At 43.2% G+C, this 13,271-nt stretch overlaps 1 long non-coding RNA gene across 1 annotated transcript; it reads right to left on the bottom strand.

The window, feature by feature from the left end:
• Positions 1–5,130: 5,130 nt before the first annotated feature.
• Positions 5,131–7,892, bottom strand: LOC117448615 (uncharacterized). Its single transcript, XR_004552351.2, has 3 exons — positions 7,265–7,892; positions 6,898–7,005; positions 5,131–6,557 (listed from the first exon to the last, which is right to left on the bottom strand). It is a non-coding gene; the product is annotated as an uncharacterized lncRNA (long non-coding RNA).
• Positions 7,893–13,271: the final 5,379 nt, after the last annotated feature.

Below are 13,271 nucleotides of genomic sequence, written 5' to 3'. Positions count from 1 at the left end.
AGGGGGGAGTAGAGTGCAGTGGGGAAATATGACAGAAGAGAAGAAAATTAGAGACAAGTGAAACACGTGATTTTACAGACTCACGCATGTAAAATCTGAGACAAATGAAATATTAATTGTAGACAGGTTTGAATAATCTTTTGGTAAATGTAATAAATAAAACTAAATCCAAAATGCCAAGTACCGGGAATATTCTGGTCCCTAAAGAAGGCTCCTCCTGACCAACTCAAAGATATATATTCTGTTTTCATATTTGTCTAGGCGGGAGTTTGAATAATAGTATTAAGGACCCGTGTCTGGTTTTTTATTCATAGGAGCTTTTGGTTTTTCGGTGCCCACAAGATTATCATTATTTGACTTTTTAAACATCACAACAGTCTTATTCCTTAACAGTAAGCGCTGTAGTAGATTTTGTTGTGAACTGGATTATGTAAATCCCATATTTCTAAGGGCTTCTTCACTGTTAAAAAATGCAACAAATTATTAAATTATAAAGCCATATCACAAGGCATTTTACTTTTGTCTTCTGGCTTTTAAGAAAAAGGGGAATAGGCTAAATGATTAATGTATCTGTTCTGTTATATTTAATATATTAAGATAAACCTACTGTTGCATGCTCAAACCCTGAAATAAATATTTGCTCATGCAAACTTACCTTTACAGAACCCGGCTAATAACTGCAAGTGAGTTTTGTTCAACTGTTGAATGGCAGATCTCTTTTTGTCCAAAGCTGGGTGAGAATCTTGTACACTTGTAATGCAATACGTATCCAAATTCTCTGGTCGATATTTGATAGTAGTCAATACAAAAGAGAACTAGGTATCATGTTGATTTATTATAATGACACAGGCAGTTTATTTTGAAAGTAACTTACATACACCATCCTGCTGCTGTAACAACTTTCTAGCACACCAAATCTCTGGCTAAACAAAGGCGCAGACAAATACACTTGGATTTGAGTTACATTTGTAAAAACACCACACTAACTTGCTGTTTTGGGAATACACTGAGCCTTTGTTTTAAAGAAGAACCAGGTGCTTGGGGCTAAGAGTCAAAGAAAGGGTAAGAAAGTCAGAAACTATTATAACATTTAAAACTAACGCATTGCAGTTTTTTATCATGAGATTTGTTGACAAAAACAAAAATGTAATACTTTTCCATCCCTATTATATTTTTATTTCTGGAGGAAAAATAAGATAAGAAAATGCTGGGTTTCTTCTCTCTGTGACTGTAGAAAACCACAGCCCTCATTTTGCTCATCTTTTGATCTTCTCCGTAAGGCAGCCCTTAATGTGCTCATGAAACTCTGACAAGCTTACTAACTGACAAGCCTGCCAACAAGCCTGTAGCAGCAAAACACTGCACTGAAGATGAAATTACTAATTTATTACAAATACATCCGATATCTGTGAAGTTACATCATGTAGACAGCATTTCTGAGGAGCAAATAATAAATCGTCTTCTTTCTAAATAGAGCTGCATCCTGTATTTGCTTCACTTTACATAAATGTAACATTGATGATGAGGAGAGGGTTGTGGCTCTGTTTCCAGGCCAGTCTGTTGCGCGAGAATTCATGAGTCCAAGTCCGAGTCGCGTCAATCAGTGAGCGAGTCCGAGTCGAGTCACGAGTCCCGAAAATCGGCACTCGAGTCCGAGTCCAGGACTTGAGCATTCCATCTCTGAGGCCAGATACACATTGCTGATTAAGACACTGATCCTAGTATTGATGTGGCAATAAAAAACGAGATACTTCAACACATATCGATCCGGCCCTTAACCTAACACAAGACACTCACACACACAATATTGTGCACTCTTCATAAGTGTGCACACATATACAATCAGATGCTTACACATGAATACATACATACACTCAAATTGCTCAAAAAAAAGCATACAAGATGATGTTACCAACCACTCACACTAACACACATAACCAGATTGACCTCAGATGTACCTGGCATGCTGCTCCAGCTGTAGATCGATGAGGGACGAGGCTCAAAGTGACAGTTGTGAGTGAGGGGCCCGCAGGCAGGCTGCATAATGGAGGAATCTCCTGTCTTAGAGCATAGCCTTTACTGTCCATTCACATCATGTGTGTGAGAGCCTGATATAGAGGTGTGTAGGAATATGTGAAGGAATATATCTGCTCCTTAATCTTGCACATGCCTGGAAACGAAAAGTGTAGGCCAAGAAGTGGTCAGTATGTACAGTTTGAGTGCCTAAAGAGATGATGATGTTCAGGTTTTAATCATGGCTGTGAGGTCTCTGACTGACTGCTCTTCTGTTCCATCCTCCTTTCATCCTGTGATTCTGTAATTAGTTGATTGACCTCTGCTGTCAGGGCCTAATTAGACATGGTAATTAATGATTAGATGGGTCAGGAGGGAGGTGTGTGTGTGTGTGTGTGTGTGTGTGTGTGTGTGTGTGTGCGTGCGTGCGTGCGTGCGTGCGTGCGTGCGTGTGTGTGTGTGTGTGTGTGTGTGTGTGTGTGTGTGTGTGTGTGTGTGTGTGTGTGTGTGTGTGTGTGTGTGTGTGTGTGTGTGTGTGGGGTTGGAGGGGAGGGTGGAGGTTAGAATGTGTGCGTGAAGTGGGCTGATAAGGGATGTGAAGGTCGATATGTTGCTTTTAGTTTTAGGGGACAGGGAATTGTCCACTCTCCTTGGCTAGCCGCTGCCTTGTTTGCAAGATCAATGCAAGATGGATGCGAGATGAATTTAAACAATGTTAATTAAAAGTATCACTGTTCTAAACCTCCTCTATTGACATCAACAAGCTGACTAATGCAATACAGTAAACAACTGCACTGTGTTTCTGGAGAGGTATAACACAGTGTCTAGGAAGTGTTCAGCTGGCAATACAAAGCAGGAAGGAATGATGTCCCTCTCTAAGGAAATGTTAGTAAACCCTCTATTCTAGTCACGAGCAAATTTAAGGACAATTAAAAAGAAAAAGACGGTTTATGTTATTGCTAAACACCGTTCAATTATACTTGAAAGCAGCACTCGGCTATACTCTTGTACTATTCAAATCAAATTAATTAAACTAAATTTCACACTAAAGAAGCAGGACATACCGACATTGTGGGAAAACAGCTAGCACAATGGAGCAGCAAAGTGATTCAAGTAACAGCAATTACCAAACCACAATAGAATCCATAAAAAGAGCTTCACCATGCATAATACAAAATAGCATTCAATAGCATCGCATTTGAGAGTCTCAAATGAATCCACAGGCACACATTGCGCTAAATGATGTGTTTTCACCAAATTAAATAAGGTGCTGGTATCCAATTTAGTGCTAAGGAATCAAAGCGTGCGAGTGAGAGACAAACGCAACACTGGAGGAAATTCTGCAAGTGACACTTAGGCTATCATACTGGGCTCAGACAGTTTTGCAGCTTATGGAGTGCAAAGAGATAGGTTGCAGTGATAGGCAACCCCAGAACCTCGCTCAGAGGGGGGCACCGATCGCTCACTGCTGCCCTGTGGGGGGTGAGTACCAGCGACGTGCAGTCAGGGGAGGCAGAGCCTCACCTGTCATACTCCAATGTAACGGAAAAACAACTAAAGAAAAACTAAATAGTAATAATAATAAAATGTCTCCACTGATCTGTGTTGTAAATGTGATTTATGTATGATTCCAATCGCTTTTTATAGTCAAAATCAGCAAATTTGCCGAGCTCCGCTACAACTAAGTGAGAAGTGAGGCAGGGACAAGCTCTGCCTCACGTAAACCCACAGTAACTGGCTGGAGCGCGGACACTAATTTAACGTGGGCACTTATTTTGTGAGCGCGCTCAAGCCCGTTACTGTGGGGTAAGGTGAGGCACAGATGAGCTCTGCCTCACCTCAGAATGCATCACCCCAAAGAAACTGTCTGGAAAGCGGGCCCTAAGCGCATGCCTGCACCATCTCACTGTATGTCACCAATGTAATGTTTGTAGATCCCTTTATTACATTTATCCTCGCCATCCATAGTCTCTAAATAACTTATTTCACGTATATGATATTTAGGCTCGCTGGTCTCATCATACAACGGCAATGAAAAAAGCACCAGGGGAGGCAGCCATAACGTCTGCCGCACTGAAGGGGGCGCAAGTGAGCCCACAGGTTCTTGTTGCTACTGTTATTTCATTTCATTTCATTTCAAACCTTTATTTATACAGATAAATCCCATTGAGATCATTGATCTCTTTTTCAAGGGAGACCTGCTCAAGTAGTTCCACATGAAACATAAAAACATAAATAGAACAACAAAAGGACATCATACAGCATCATTTACATAATTATCCACATAAACAGGTACCAATAGCTTCCGATTGACTAGCATCCAACAGAGCTTTAAAAACATTTAGTGGCACCAGATTGTTCAGTTTCCATTTAATTTGCAAACTATTCCAAGACAGAGGAGCTGCGCATCTAAAAGCTATCTTCCCTAAGACAGTCCTAGCAGTTGGCACATTTAATAAAACCACAGCATTCGATCTCAGGCAGTAGCCACTTACAATTTTCCGTGAGATCAGGGAGCTGATAAGATGGAAGTTTCCCTAACATGGCTTTGAATATAAAAATGTACCAGTGACTGAGCCTCCGTACAGTTAGCGAAGGCAAACCAGCCCTTGCATACAGGGTACAGTGATGGGTTAATGCTTTACAATTTGTCACAAATCTCAGTGCACTGTGATACGCAGCATCTAACTTGACCAGGCAATTGGCAGGTGCATTCATAAGCCGCTTTCACACCGCAGGACTTGCGGTACTTTAGTGCCGGCACTAAAGTACCACTAAAGTACCACGGCACTAAATCCGCCAGGGGGCTAGTGCCAATCGCATTCACACCGATTCATCGCAAAACCACTTCACGGCGAGTACAACAAAAAAACAAGAGAAGAAGAACTACACGGGGGAGGGGGTATAAAGCTCACCCGCTGTATGAGGCGTTTGTTTACTTTCAGACCTCAGACATGATGGAGTTCAATGAGCTTGTTGTCTTTGTGCTCATGTTATACAGCTTTGTAACTGGGTTATTGCAGCCAACTAGGGATTTGACCCACGCGTCGGATGCTGTAAGTGCAATGCTGGTTCGGAATCGAAGGCGTGCCATAACGAGTATTTCAACCGCAAAGGCTGGCACTCGCTCGTCCTGCAGGGTGTTGTGGATGCTAGGGGCCTCTTTTGGAGTGTTTTTGTTGGCTTACCAGGTAGCATGCATGATAGCAGAGTGTTCAGCATGTCCTCACTGGTTAGTTTTGTGGATAGGGGTGGTCTACTTCCTCATGTAACAAGGAATATTGGGGGACATGATGTGGGTTACTATATCCTTGGGGACTCAGCCTACCCCCTGCAAAGATGGCTGATGAAACCTTTCCAGGACAATGGAAGGCTTTGTACAGTGCATTTGGTTCTCTCTTTTATTTACCACATTCAAGACAGGCACAATTACAATAGTGCAGACACACCTTTGTGCAAAGACAATATGTCAGTATCAAAACAGTGTGGCAATATAATAACAAACTGCCAGGTGTCATATGCACATTAAATAGGCTCAGCAGTTAACACACCTTTATTATATATCCTCCTAAGATGTTCCCTTACTATAATTAATTAAAATATTGAACTCACAACACTGGTAATTACAAACTTAACCATTTCTCTTTCAATAAATAAATAGTGCTTGTGTTGATGGACGCCGTTTTGAAATACAATGAAATTATCTATTTCAAAGCCACATTGTGGGTGGGACACAACTAAAGCTTCGCCAGTTTATAACCGATGAAACATGATGGTATCAGAATAATCACTTAAATGTGATTTATAGGATGCTACACAGGTCACTGTAAAGATAGTGTCAGAGGAGAAATAAGCAAGATACATTATCTGTTAAATCGCCATGGAGGTTATCTTTTATTTATCAGCAGCAGATCAATAAGTGTCAGTATCAAAACATAACACTGGCAAATACAATAGGTAGGCTCAGCAGACAGACCGTAGTGCAAAGTTAAAGTGTCACATGATTATCTACTAAATAGTGAATTCAGCATCAACTTCACCAAGATGAAGTTCAAAACAATGTAACAGACACACCTTAGTGCAAGTTAGGTGTCAGTATTAAAAAACAGTGGCAATATATATATAATAACAATAGAAAATCAACTTCAATCAAATGTACCCAAAACAAATATATAAAAATAGCACTGTAAGAGTTTAACTGTGGGCTAAGCCCTGAATGTTTCCATGTCCAGGAAACACCGCTGTGTGTCAATATTTAAAACAATACTACAGGGAGGAAGGCCTGTTTGACTTCACTAGCTCTGAAAGCACTCCCAGAAACCCCTGCTGAAAAGCCTTTTGTTGCTCCATTTGCTGTGCCAAGACTGCGTCCCGTTCATCCTGGCGCTCCATCATCGCAATCACCCTGTCCTCTGTTTCCTGGGCCTTGTGTAAAAGCATCATCTGGTCCTCGTGGATCGCCTTGCTGGCCATGGCACGCCTGTCCTCCATAGTCTCGATGGTGGCAAAGAAGTTCTCATCATGTGTGTCCTGTGCGCGCTTTCCTAAGAGGAAACATTATTTAATCACCATGTAGTTTTACAGGCAGAAGGGACACGGTCAGGCTGTTAGGGCTATTCTGACTGATAGGGTTAGGCACAGACACACACACACTCACAGACACACAAAGACATAAACACACACACGAGAGAGACACACGTTACGTTTTCTTACCGGAAGTCATGTGACCTAGCCCGGATGTTTACAATTTTGTGAGTGTAAAATGGGCGCGAAAAGTGTAAACGCCTGCCTAGGCAAACACGTTTTCCACGGTGTTTCATAATTCATAATTGTACCATGAAGGAAGTAAACGTGATTGTAAAGCTACAGTGTGTGTGAACGTACTTTTGCGTTTGGTTGATGAAAAGGGAGACCGTCACGAGCAACGGCTGCTGTTGCGATCGGGAAAGGACAGTCCACTCGTTTCCAATCCAGCGAGTTGTCCCGCCTCGCCTGAAACAAACAAATGTAGTGCCATGAGTTAGTGAAGCATATTACAGAAAACACTGCCCACTTATTCACAAGACAACACGTTTTCATGGCGGCCGAGAATAGCTAGTTAGATGTTATGTTATTAGCCAGCTCAGGGCCGGCTAACAGTGTTAGCCAGTTCAGCCTGCTCATGGCTACCTCGATCTACTGAGCAAATAAAAGTGCATCTGAGACCAGTAATGTGCATATTAAAAACCCCAGTACAAGTAGTTTATTTTACCTTCGTCGTTGTCGTCGTTGCTCACTTCACAGCCGACTGAATCCGCCGTTTCAGCGAGCTCCCACAGCAGCGTGCCCGAGTCGATGGTCGCCGTTGTCCCGGAGAACGAGGGTCTCTGGCCGAGCAGATCATCCAGGCGCTCGTACCATTTACTGGTCTTTCTATCGTTACCACTTTTGTTATTGTGGTCTTTAATTTTTGTATAGTCCTGCCTGAGTTTTTGAATTTTTACCCGGCATCCGTGTGCACTGTGCACGATTCCCAGCTCAAATAGCTTTTGCGAACATCGCTCAAAACATTTTGAGTTGGGAACTGCTTTTTGTAGAAGCTGCTGCATCCCTGCATCTGAGTAAATGGACAGAAGCGCCGACACTTCCTCATCATTCCACCGCTCCGGTGCTGTACGTGTTGTCATAACTGCTTTACAAACAACCTACTCGCTCAGGTGTGGATGTGGTTTTGTAGCGAGGAAAAAAATGGCTGCCTAACAAAACAAATTCAGAGTCTAACGGGGCGTGGTTTGCAATTCGCCCAGCCAATAGAAATAGAATAGAAATTGGCACTCTTTGTCACCAGGTTCGTACCACCTCTCTAGCAGGGACTAAAAAGTACCAAAAGAGTTCCAAAAGAGTTCCCGGCACTGAGTAGTCCCGGCGGTGTGAACGCGACATTATTGGTACTAACAAAACTAAAGAACTAAAGTACCAGGGAAAGTCCTGCGGTGTGAACGCGGCTATATAGACCAGATCCCCATAGTCCAGCACAGGTAAAAAGGTCACAGTGACTAGCCTTTTCCTGGCCTCAAGCGAGAAACAGCACTTGTTTCTGAAAAAGAACCCTAGCCTAACCCTCAGTTTTGTAAGCAGGTTATTGACATGAAGTTTAAAAGTGAGACAATCATCAAGCCAGATACCAAAGTATTTGTAACAGGTAACCACTTCAAGTTTTATTCCTTGCGTAGTTACAATATCTAAAACAGGCTCTGGTGTCTTTTTAGCTTTAGAAAAGAGCATTACCTTGGTTTTCTCAAAATTTAAAAGAAGCTTTAGTTCAGAGAGCTGAGTCTGAATAATGTTAAAAACAGCCTGTAATTTAACAACAGCCTCCTTAATGGAGGGACCTGCACAGTACATCACGGTATCGTCCGCATAAAAATGTAAAGTAGCTTCATCTACATTTTCACCTAAACTGTTGATGTAGATGGAGAATAAAAGTGGACCTAAAACAGAACCTTGAGGAACACCATTTGCAATTGAGGAACACCATTTGCAATGTTCAACCACTCCGAAGACAGCCCATCAAAATGAACACATTGGGACCTTTCAGAGAGGTAGTTTACAAACCATCCTACTGCATGGCTGGACATGCCTATGCTGGCTAGCCTCTGCTTTAAAATGTGATGATCGACGGTGTCAAACGCTGCACAACTCTGCTTATTATCTAAAATACTTGCCACATCATTCACCACTTTCATTGTGGCAGTGATGGTGCTGTGTTGCTTTCTGAAGCCTGACTGATGTTTAGACAGGATGTCATTTGTACATAAAAACACCTTTACATGTTCACTCACTAAGCGTTCAAGAACCTTAGCCAGAACTGACAACTTAGAGATTGGCCTATAGTTATTTAATAAGGTGGCCTCCCCTCCTTTTAGCAAAGGCAGGACATATGCTGACTTCCACAATTTTGGAATTGTGTTAGTGCTGAGGGAGAGGTTAAAAAGAGTAGTGAGAGGTGGAGCAATAAAATCTGCAGCTATCTTTAAAAAGAAAGGTTCTACGTTGTCCGGGCCAGCCGTTTTTTTAGGATCTAACTTGGTTAAAGCTTCACGAACAACATCAACAGTAAAAGGGGTAAAACTAAAAGGGTTTTCCAACACACGTTTTTCAGAGTCACATACTGTAGTGTTCACAGAAGCAGAGTTAGTGACAGAATCAAATAGAGAACCGCAGGACACAAAATGCTCATTAAAGCAATTTAGCATAGTAGCCCTGTCCGATATAGTGCCAGATGCTGTGGTAATGCACGAAGGTAGCTCATTACGGATATCGCCGGTGGATAACGATTTAATGGCTTTCCAACATTTTCCAGGATTATTCAGATTATTTGTGGTTACTGACAGATAGTACTTTGATTTAGCACTTTTGATTTGCGATGTGAAGCTATTCCTTAGCTGCCTAAAATGCAGCCATTCTACCTCTGAGCCTGATTTCCTTTGCTCAGGCCTTGTTTCTCTCATGAAGGAGACTGGACAGTTCAGCAGAAAACCAAGGATTGTCTCGTCCCTTTACTCTAAATGTACACAGGGGTGCATGTCTCTCAATGATCTCCATAAAACCAAGATAAAAATAAGACCTTGCGGTTTCTACATCAGCACACAGATCGATTTTACCCCAATCAAACAGATCATGCACAAAACCCTGCTCCACAAAATGTGTTTTGTCTCTCTTAATGATAATGCGAGGTTTAACCTTTTGGACCTTAGTGTCCCTAATTGTGGCTACAACACAGTGATCACTCAGATCATTTGCAAAAACTCCCACAGATGAATATTTATGTGGAACATTAGTTAAAATGAGATCAATTAGGGAGGATTTATTAGGGACTTAATATTTGGGCGAGTAGGACTGTCCACAATCTGAGTAACATTTAAAGAGATACAAAGGTTTTTTAAATCCTCTGACACTGCAGTTAACCAGTCCCAGTTCAAATCTCCAAGTGGCACTATTTCCTTGTAGTCTAGTTGTGATCAAATATTTGCTAGTGAAGACAAGGATTATTTGACAGCTGAGGGGGGTCTGTAACAACTCACTACCATGACCTGTTGACCCTTTGCCACTTCTATATTTATGGCTAAAAATTCATATTGCTTACTGATCGATTTGGAAACTAATGTGGTTACACTGAACTTATTCTTAACATAAATGGCAACGCCACCACCTTTATTAGGCCGGTCGGTACGATACACATTAAAACCATTTAAGGCAATGACAGAAGCCAAAATAGATTTGTTTAGCCATGTTTCTGATAAAACAATGACGTCAGCGTCAGTTGAGCTCGCCCAGATACGGACAAGATCTAGTTTACCTAACAGACTGCGCACATTCAAGTGGATGAAACCCAACCCAGACCTAGCTTTAAAATCAGCAGGAGTAGCGATCTGACTAATGAAGCTTAGCGCAAGTTCAGACAGGAAGACCTATCACTCCGTATTGCACGTCATGGCAATACTCGCTCGCTTCACTAGATGACAGGGAGCGCCACTCCTTAGCCAACCTATCACTTCCCTCCATTCACAAGCCTAATTATCGCACCTGTTAATCCCTCTATATATGCTCTCCCCTTTTCTATCAGCTGTCTTCCAGGTGTCAACGCGCAACGGTAGTGCAAACAAACCTCCGCGTACGATAAATCTAACCTCAAAGATGTCCAATTCGGACGATTACGAGGATCTCAATCCCAGCCCTGACGCTCCGCCCGAGGCAGCTTCCCCCTCCTCAAGCTACCGGTGCTCGAGCACCCGTGCGGGTTCCCGCAGCAGCTCTCATTCAGCAGAGGCAGATCTCCTCACTCTTCAACTGCAGCAGAAGGGCATTTCCCCAGCCCCTACTCTCTCCCAGCTTCGCGAGCTCTCAGACCAAGTAGCAGGCGCCGTTCCCCAGCTCACGCCAGCAGCTCCAGCCGGCCCCTCCGACAGACCGGGGCGCGGCCGCGGGGGTAAGAAAAAAAGAGACGCATATAACTGGTGGTGGTGTCATTAGCATATTAGCTCACATATCATCGTCATGTTTCTATCTGGATTCTATTGCATCATCAATCTAAGATCACGGGCACGTTTACACTACAGGTCCTGTCGTGTTACATGGTTATTTCAAGTCACGTTCCACGTGGTCTGACCGAAGGGTCTCCGGCTCGAGTGAGCCAGGACGTGACATCTACGCATTTTTATTTTCATGTTTGACCGGAAGGGTCCCAGGCTCGTGAGCCAGGATGTGACATCCACGCATTTTATTTTCATGTTTGACCGGAAGGGTCCCAGGCTTGTGAGCCAGCATGTGACATCCACGCTTTTTTATTTCATGTTTGACCGGGAGGGTTTTTACTTTTCATGTTTGACCGGAAGGGTCTCAGGCTTGTGAGCCAGGATGTGACATCCACACATTTTTATTTCACATTTGGCCGGAAGGGATTTTACTTTCCATGTTTGACCGGAAGGGTCTCAGGCTTGTGAGCCAGGATGTGACATCCACGCATTTTTATTTCACGTTTGGCCGGAAGGGCTTTTACTTTTCATGTTTGACCGGAAGGGTCTCAGGCTTGTGAGCCAGGATGTGACATCCACGCATTTTATTTCATGTTTGACCGGAAGGGTCTGAGGCTCGCGTGAGCCAGGACGAATCCATCCATCCATGCATTTTCCCACTCTTAGTCCTACGCTAGTCAATAACATGTTTTCTCTGTCCCCGTATAATTCTCTAATTATATCCATAAACCACCGCAGCTAGCTCGTAAGGTAAGAAACCCAGTACATCTCATTTCTGTATATATTTCATTCTTTGGGGGATTCATCGGATCGGTTCTCCCTTCCCGAATGAAATTTCTGCACAACGGGAAACCCTGTATGTCCAGGACGCCCCGTAGGTCCGGGATGCCCCGTACGTCCCGGATGCCCCGTACGTCCAGGAAGCCCTGTACATCCAGGAAGCTCTGTACATCCAGGAAGGATGCCTGGGAGGCATCAGTACGTCTAAATCCCCACATGTATTAACCTCTCATTTCATCCATAGATTTCCACTGCATCCCACAAGGTAAGATTTCTTCACGTTCAGTACTTCATACTTCACTTCTTTTGGGGGTTCATCGGAAACGGATCTTTCCCTTCCCGAATGATATCCTACAAAACCTGGGCCTAATCGCCAAACACCATTTTGTTCTCTTGTTATAAACTGTCATCATTATGTTTCATTTATATAATTCCATACATTACGTCTCTCTTGATTGAAATGAAGCTTAGCGCAAGTTCAGACAGGAAGACCTATCACTCCGTATTGCACGTCATGGCAATACTCGTTCCCTTCTCTAGATGACAGGGAGCGCCACTCCTTAGCCAACCTATCACTTCCCTCCATTCACAAGCCTAATTATCGCACCTGTTAATCCCTCTATATATGCTCTCCCCTTTTCTATCAGCTGTCTTCCAGGTGTCAACGCGCAACCCTCCTCCACCCCTTCGCCTCCTGCTTCCAACTCAGGGCCAAGCTTAACCTCCTCCCTTCCAACCGGACCTAACCACTTATCACCATCACCAGTGTCTAGACCCGTGGGGGTTCATCGGAAACGGTTCTTTCCCTTCCCGAATGATATCCTACAATACCTGGGCCTAATCGGCAAACACCATTTCGTTCTCTTGTTATAAACTGTCATCATTATGTTTAATTTATATAATGTGACCGATAATAAACATGTATTCCATACATTACGTCTCTCCTGATTGAACTACTACTGGGCGGACCAGGGTTAGGTTGTACATTTCCTGACAGTAATAACAAGAAAAAAACCAGGCATCTTTTCCTCTTAAACGACACACATACATTGTCATCTAATTTAGAAACACCGGAAAAGTCTGCGAGAGTGTGATTTGAGCTTAAGAAGCAGTCCTGAAGAACCATCATCGCAGGAAAACAAAAAAGACAAACATATTTTGTCTGTGACAAGTCAACCGGTAATTGTTTGAGAAACACATCCGAACCTTTGCAGGGGATGCCCACTGCGGGTGGCAGAACAGACCTGAATCCAGTAGACTTCTCAGAATGACTAGAGATCTTCTCATAGTCCAAAACAGTTAACAGGCACAGCAGAATCCCGATATGGGCCATTTTTCCAGACCAGCACACAGTATCCGCGATGTTCCTGGTGCAAAATCAGCACAGCAGCAAAGGACAGGCAAAAACAGCAGCGTGGAAGCGCTCCGGTCCCTCCGTGGTATCCCCGGGGTGAAAGCAGGCCT

This window comes from Pseudochaenichthys georgianus, chromosome 6 (assembly GCF_902827115.2).
Source record: "Pseudochaenichthys georgianus chromosome 6, fPseGeo1.2, whole genome shotgun sequence".
Taxonomy (NCBI): domain Eukaryota; kingdom Metazoa; phylum Chordata; class Actinopteri; order Perciformes; family Channichthyidae; genus Pseudochaenichthys; species Pseudochaenichthys georgianus.
The sequence above is the reverse complement of the archived record's forward strand: the minus strand, read 5'-3'. Positions and strand labels throughout refer to the sequence as shown.